At 32.5% G+C, this 8603-nt stretch overlaps 1 long non-coding RNA gene across 1 annotated transcript in view; it reads right to left on the bottom strand.

Moving 5' to 3' along the window:
• Positions 1–3908: 3908 nt before the first annotated feature.
• The window catches only part of LOC115033929, a 25585-nt gene continuing 20890 nt past the window's right edge, over positions 3909–8603 (bottom strand). The window contains exon 2 of the long non-coding RNA XR_003839276.1: positions 3909–4329. This is a non-coding gene — a long non-coding RNA (uncharacterized LOC115033929). The remainder of the gene's footprint in view (positions 4330–8603) is intronic.

The following is an 8603-nucleotide window of genomic DNA, read 5'->3' on the forward strand; positions in this document are numbered from 1 at the left end:
TCGTTCAAGAAAGTGCCCGGTATATATAGTGCTTGCCGTACCGACTATTAAACCGTGTTCTGCCGCCGCGGGTGTCTGTGTTTGCGTTTGGTATGACAAGTGGCTTTACTTGTTCAGTTTTAGGGTTACGTGTGTGGGGATGATGTTTTTGGACTCGCGAGAGTCTCTTCTACATGTAGCCCACGGTCTTAAGTGTGTGGGACAACTTAGGACCCTATAATGTGGGTGTGAAGTTGTCCCGGTCGTGTGTGTGGCTTTTACTGGTCGCTGATTGGTGGTTCTGAGAAGGACCGTTTTATAATGCGTGATCGGTGTACCGTTACAAGTTGGGAACTTTACCTACGGTAGATCGAAAATGATAACACTACGGAGAAGGTGATTGAACTCCAATCTTATCAGTACATAGTATAGTATATCCCTGATGACAGTCGCTTTTCCAGTGTTTGATCACGGAATAGGTAAAACCAAACTGGAAACGTTCCAAAAACCGTGAATTACAAGGTAAACGGTATATGTATAAGTATTTCATAACATATTAACATGCGTTACATTCATTGGATGTTTAATAAAATATTATGTAGCCGGTTGTTCTGTATTCAATGTACAGCAATGTTTCTATAGTTATCATATAATACCGCGTTGAGTAACCATGTGATTTACTGTAAATTCAACTTAATATTCGGTGAAATGAGATAGGTACAACCCGAAACACAGTATCCAAAATGTTGGAATATTTAAAATCTTAGTAAGTATGTTTCCTGTGAGGTCAATGAATAGCGTAAACGGTAATCTGCGATGGATCGGTAAAAAAAATTTTCCACTAGATTATTGTATCCAGATATTATTATATTCAATTTTAATGAATGTTACGAATATTTGTTGATAAAAACAATTGTAAAATAATTATTTCAGAGTAGCTTTTGAATACTTAATTTATTTTATTTAATCTATTAAAGTTAACCAAAAAATATAAATATGAATGAAGTATTTGTTATAAATGAGGTCACTTCTTATTTTTTATTTTGTTTGCTCTTCTCCCTAAGATATACGTGGTTAGTTACCTATCTTTTCTATATCATCCCCAATTTTCATCACACACCATATCAGTTCAATAAATATCTTTGTTTTATTCCTACGTAATGTGTTTAGTCCATTCACTTCCAGTACTCTTTACCTATCTTGATATTTCTTGTTCACATTTTCCGGTTATTTTTCCACAAACACAACATATTTTTCTGCAAGCATAATGCACCCCATATATTGCACAATCTCGTCAATGTCTAAGAATAACAGATTGGTTCAACAATAAACCCTGGTGTACACTTATTATAAATTAGGTAAAATAGTATATACAATAATTAAAAGCATACCTTGAATTTCTATAAATATGTAAACGTAAATAATTGATTAATGTTATAAATCATAAGCTATTCGAATAGGTTCTAAACTAAAAACTAGTGAGTGTAGTCCGTGCGAGCTGATGAAGTGAAACTTATATAATAAAGTAATACCATATTAGTACGGTAATAATAATAATAATTGAGTAATTTACAATAGCATTATATATTTTATAGGAAGAGGATGTACATAAAAATATTCAAATTATTGGACATGATAATATGTAATACAATCAGTTACTTAATTTAATTTTCAATGGATGGAATATTCACATCTATGATTTTATTTATAATTGTATTTTGGCTACTAAAATTGTATATTGGTTATTTTACTTCTTACCATAGTATATAACAAAGTCCCGCTGTTTGTCTATAATATGCTCAAGTCTTTAAAACTATGCAACAGATGTATATGCGGTTTTTTTTTAATTGATACAGTGATTCAACGTTTATATTCACAATTGGATCCGGTAGGTCCAACCCAAGGAGGTGCTCAAACAGGAACTTTGAGGTTTACGATGGAAATTTTTGTTTATAAATGGTTTCTATTGGTTATACGATAAATAATTAGTAGAAATTAGTATTTATTATTTTATTGGTTTCCATAAATAATGAGGTACAAGCATGCATCCAATCGAATTTTTGCACATTGCCTACAAAGGTGGCTGAGTTGCACTATTATAGCCGCTCATCGGCGTGTTGTTTCCTATACTTGTTATGCTGTGTACATTGTCCGCGATCCGCCAAGTCGGATTTCTTACCAGGAAGGCTGAGTTGCACTTACTGCAACGAGTTACCCAAAAGAAGTTGAACGATCACAATTTTTTTTGATAGTTGTCATTTTTTACGGGCAATCAAGTGCACGGGATCAACTAGTTTTCTAATAATTTAATTTTGGTATAGCAAAAAGACAGTCCGACTTTCTCTGTTATCAAACGTTACAAACTAGATAATTCACTAACTGCTAACGGTAACTAATAATTTCGATATCGGTTTCAAGGCCTGGACTATGTTTATAGTGTTCATGAGATGCGTAAGCACGTCGCGATATACCAAGCGTTTGTTTATCAGTGGAAACCGACATGAAAATGGACAACGTACGACGTTTTTGGAGGTGCGTGCCTGTGCGAGTGATTAAATAATTTACAACACATTTTAACTTAACTGTTCACATTAGTTGTCAATGATGAACTTATGTGGATCTATCGCCTACAGCGAGTATGAAGCCCGGGCGCGTAATGATGCCACGCCTCCCTGCACACAAGTCAGCTTCATTGAATTTAGTTTATACAATGTTCAGAAAACATGTAAATGTAGTGTTTTGTATCTGTTAAAGCTTAAATGTTGCCAAAATAGTTCTCTGTAGGCATAATTTATTCACGTTTGTGATAAATATTATTACCTCTAGCATGTATTTGTTTTTAACGATAAACACTGATGTAAAAGTGAATAGGATACACATTGTAAATAAACTCTGTATCTATATGTTAATGCATGGGAGGTGTTATATGGGTGTGCGGCGTAAACACATACAATATTGTGAAGTGCGCATGCGCAAAACGCCAGCATAGGCAGTCAAATATACTGCCTCGGGCCGCCGGGTACATTGTTATAGCCGCTCTACTAGCTAGGTGGGGGACAGCTCGCACAGTTCTTAGCCAGTAAATAAAATTGGATAGAACCGCCTAACCCCGCACTCGGCATTCTTAGAATACTGAAATTAATTCTGGAAATTAAATGTCTAGATAAAGTAATTAATAATAATAAACATTGCGACGACGTGCGACGCTGGCATTGTCGCCCGTCTCCTGCATAGTGCATACTGCTCAGAAATCTTATAGATTTCATCCAATTTTTATAGTTTATTTCATGGAACATTACTCCCACACCACCCCCACCGTGGGAGCACGCCAATGTAAAGGGAGCTAGTGTTGTATGCCTAGGGGTGAAAAATGGCAAGTCCGCCCCTGACGACGGGTGTTTTATAAATAGACGTCGCACAGTGGTCTGAAATCCAATTTTAGGCGGAAATAAGTCCTATTTAAAATTGAATTTAAATAAATAATTTTTTGTATTAATTAAATGTACATATCATAAGGAATATAAAAACAGTATATAATATAATATTGAGCTTGTTAGACTGCTCAGGCAACAAGGAAAGTAGATAATGTTTTCATGTAACTGTTACTTTAGTATTTATTCTCATTTGAGTTTAATTTGTCTATCATTGTATAAGTATTCATTTGTTTTTTTTTGTTCAATTTTACTCATTCTCTTTTAAGAAATGGATGACGAACAACAAGGTAAGTGTTTAATATGGGTACCTACTTGATATGTATTTTTATGATGAAAAACCAAAAAAATATTTAGAAAAATTAATACTTATATCTCAAAGCGACAAAGCGTGTAATTAAAAATAACTAAAAATAATCTTTAACAAATATATATGAAGTATCTTACATATTCTACTGTATAAGATCCCAAAATTTGGTTTGCGTCCATTTGCGTCTGTATTATTCATTTTTTTTTTTTTTGTAGCCTGTTCAAGTCATTAGATCCATTCATTTCCTCAATACGTTAATTTTGTCCTCCTAAAATTGAATTTCAGACCATTGTGCGTCGTCGTGCTAAGTGTGTTGTCTTTGTTTACATTATCTGTACACATTGTTATTTTTCGTGTTATAAATCATGTGATGTGAGTGTGGAAGAAAACTTAGACGTTCTTAAAAAGTATGACGAGCTTCCACAAATGATCTAGCGACAAGCAGCATTGCATGTTAAACGTGTCTTAAAGTGTACTAGGTTGAATGCTGAAAATTCGTAATTATACGAGCTATAAAATCTAAAGATTGTCAGGGTTCAGAATAAAACATATATTTTCCGAAAAACGCAAATAAACATGAATAATACCTACAGGCTAATCAGTGATCACCTTTATTTCCGTATCTACAAACGGGTATTTATAAGCTATGCACGGCTGCGATAAAAAACCGGGTTTGACCTATGGTGCACAGTTTATATTATGAAAACATATTATGCACTTGAATATAAACAAAACTAGTGGATAAGATCTCCGCCAAAATCAGTGTAACCATGTCAACCGATTCAGACTATTTAATGGTAATTATATCATCTAGCGGTTATCATTGAACCGGGTAGGCTAATTATGGTGTTATAAGAATTTACCTATTATTGTAGTGTTGTACCTACTTTTTATGTTATTGTTAATAAACCACGTACAACTTAACTATAAGGTTATGTCAAACATTTGCATATTAAAATAACTCAACATTTTATTCGTAACGTTGATAATAATGTAGGTACTTGCCTTTTTCTATTTCAGTCATATTATTTTTTTCTGTTAAAAAAAAATAGCATTTTATAAATTTAATATTTACATTAATATACCTATTTAACGTAATTCATACTAGTTTAGACATTTTGTGTTGTATGAACTATGAATAGATGTAAATATGATATTGTATTACTGATAATTAAAAACTAACATAAAATCGGTTTATCTAAAAGAAAACTCTTAGTACCTAGAACAATCAATTTTAAGCTAATATGGCGACAATATGTTCGGAATAACTAAACGTATGAGTAACAATGTTAACATCTTAAAAAATGTGTCTAAGCTGTCCACGGATATACCTATTTCATAGAGTTATATAAGATTTATAATTTGAATAAAAATAGTATTCGTAATGTTAATAATAATACACTTGCCATCTTCTGTTTTTAATATTTCAGCTATTTAAAAATAATGTTTATTATTTTATAAATTCAATAATGACATTCACTGAATTAATCGCTATTGTAATAGAGATTAATGAATAATAATTTAAAACAATACAAATGTGTATATAGATACAATATGTTAATGTTTGTATTTTCAATGTTATTTTTTAACTCATTTATATTAAGCATATTTTAAATTGAAATATTCACTATTTAACATTTTATATAATAAATTAAAATTTTAATGGACATTCCTTTGTACAATTTAAACCGAATTCCAATTTATAATAAAATGAAATTGTCTTTGTGTTATATTCAAATTCATAATCAAATGAACCTATAGCAATTATATATGGTCGACTTACATGGTAAGTACAATTTTTCATATAGCTAGTATGGTAAACTTTTCAAAATATTTTTGGTTCTTTTTGAGCTATTCATAGCCACGGGAAATGTTCAAATTTTATATATTTTTTTATTATTAGCAGTAAAAACTTAAAAATCTAATTGTATGTTGGTTGCTCTTAATGTTTTATGAAAGCATTTTAAAATTGATTTAAGATACATTTTGATCCAAAAATAATGTTCTTTATTGTTAATAGATATTGTTGATTTTTATTAATTTTTTATTAATATTATTAAATTGGATTATTTATATAAGGACGTACACTGACCAACACACTATGTCGGCTCAGAATCATTCATCTTAAGCAATAATTTATCATTGAAATTAAATCTCATACAGTAATATTATACAGAACCCAACAGTCTAACTTTTTAAAAATAACTTTCTTATCATTGTTGCTATGTTAAAAAGTTATTCCACTTATCTACACACTCTAAAAATTAATAAAAAAGATTGTTAAATTAATAAATACCTATTTCCAAAATATATTAAATGTTAACCCTTAATTATCTCCCAAACTAGGACCTAGACATTCAATTTAAAGCTAATATGGCGACAATATATTCGGAATAACTAAACGTATGAGGTACAATGGTATCATCTTAAAAAATGTGTCTAAGCTGTCCACGGATATACCTATTTCATAGAGTTATATAAGATTTATAATTTGAATAAAAATAGTATTGATAATGTTCATAATATTACACTTGCCATCTTCTGTTTTTAATATTTCAGCTATTTAAAAATAATGTTTATTATTTTATAAATTCAATAATGACATTCACTGAATTAATCGCTATTGTAATAGAGATTAATGAATAATAATTTAAAACAATACAAATGTGTATATTGATACAATAAGATAATGTTTGTTTTTTCAATGTTACTTTTTAACTCATTCGCATTAAGCATATTTTAAATTGAAATATTTACTATTTTACATTTTATATATTAAATTAACATTTTAATGGACATTCCTTTTATACAATTTAAATCGAATGTCAATTTATAGCGAAATGAAATTGTGTTTGTGTTTTATTCAAATTTATAATCAATTAAACCTAGCAATTATAAATGGTCGACTTACATGGTAAGTACAACTTTTCAAAATATATTTTGATTATTTTTGAGCTATTTATAGCCGTGTTCAATTTTCAAATGTTGTATATATTTTTATTATTACTGATAAAACATTATTTAAAAAACTTAAAAATGTAATTGTATGTTGCTCTTTAGGTTTTATGAAAGTATTTTAAAATTGATTTAAGATACATATTGATCGGAACAAAAAAGAGTTGATCCAAAAATAATGTTTTTTATGGTTCATAGATATTGTTGATTTTTATTAATTTGTTATTAATATTATTAAATTGGATTATTTATATAAGGACATACACTGACCAACACACTTTGTCGGATTAGAATCATTCATCGTATGCAATGGCTTATCATTGAAGTTAAATCTAATACAGTAATTATACAGTTAGGTACATAGGAACCCAATAGTCCAACTTTTTAAAAATAACTTTCCTATCACTGTAGCTATGTTAAAAAGTCATTCCACTTACCCACACAATCTAAAAATTAATAAAAAAATATTGTTAATTTGATAAAAACCCATTTCCGAAATATATTAAATGTAAACAATTAACACTTAATTATATCGAAAACCAGGACGTAGTTTGAGACGGCATGGTCACAATGGACCGGCGTCCTAAATAATAACAAGTTTTGTATAATTGATATCATGTCTTGTTCTATATTTTGTATAATATTTAGATTTTATACAATGAGGGGCACTGAGGATCCACGGGTGTGACCAGCCGGTCTGATCAGTGGACCGTCGCTGTGAGAGCTCGGAACGACCGGCGATGGCCAGGTCCTATGTACAGTATCAAGGAATGTTTGGTGGTCCCGACGTTGACAGTCGTTGGTATGGACGGAGTCAATATATCACTGCGCGTGACTCAAAAGAAGCGGCTACAGTGATATATCGTACCCGGGTTTTTGACCCAACTTAATAAAGTGGCCAGAGGGGGTGGGATGGCGAGATGGTATAATAAGTATGTAGATGGCTGTTGGTCTCGGCGTTGATGGTGTCGTCGACGACGTGTGTGCTGACCGCGGGCGGGGCGCTATGACCCTGGTATTTCGGTCGTGTGGTCGATCGTGGCTTACGCTCTGGATTCGTCACGGCGCACGGAAGAAGTCGGATCCTTGATGTTGGGCTGCGGTGGTTGTCGTCGATAGGTAATCGTAGCTCGATGTATAAGCTCTAGCCGCTACTTGTGGTCGTCGTCGTCGTCGGTACGATGATGCCGGTCGGATCACGGTGGACACTTGATGTCGGGCCGTGTTGGTTGTCGTCAGTGAGCGGCGTCGGTATTCACAGCTATGATTTATAAGTTATAGCTGTTTCTGGTTATCTTCGTTCCTTCTGGTTTATTGTGAGATGAAGGTAGGAAGGTTGATGGAATACTGATAGTCGTTCTGCTTTGCTTTGCTTGCTTTGCTTTGCTTTGAAGGGATGGCTAAGCCGTTAACTATTCCAGGCTTTTGCCTCTACTAGTGGATGGAAATTTAAAAGAAGGTTTAATTAAGATGTTGTTCTACCAATGTTAAAGGGTAGGGTTTGGTTATACGTTTAGAGGTTGAAGGGAGGTGAGTTTTACCTAAGAGTCGGATGTGGGCATGTGCGGAGAAAGAGTTTTTGTAAAACATCGATTTTGATTGAGAGAGAATTGAATTTTGGATAGACTTGAAATTTGCAGACTTAAGAAGAACAGAGTTTTTAACGATGGTGGGCACACCCGTTATCGTACGTATACCTATGTTTTGGACAGATTCGATGCGTTTCCAATGTGAGGGACCAATAAAAGGTGCCCAAGAGGAGCCAGCATAAGAAAGAATTGGAGAGACGTAGAGTTTTAGAATGTTGAGTTTCGAAGTTGTTGGGACGGTGCTAGAACGGTTAAGTATGGGGTAAAGTATTCCGCGAACGCGAGTTGCCTTTTTGGTGATGTCTTGTACGTGTTTGCCGAAGGTGAGTTTGCGCCCGA

Source organism: Acyrthosiphon pisum, chromosome A1 (assembly GCF_005508785.2).
Source record: "Acyrthosiphon pisum isolate AL4f chromosome A1, pea_aphid_22Mar2018_4r6ur, whole genome shotgun sequence".
Lineage (NCBI taxonomy): Eukaryota > Metazoa > Arthropoda > Insecta > Hemiptera > Aphididae > Acyrthosiphon > Acyrthosiphon pisum.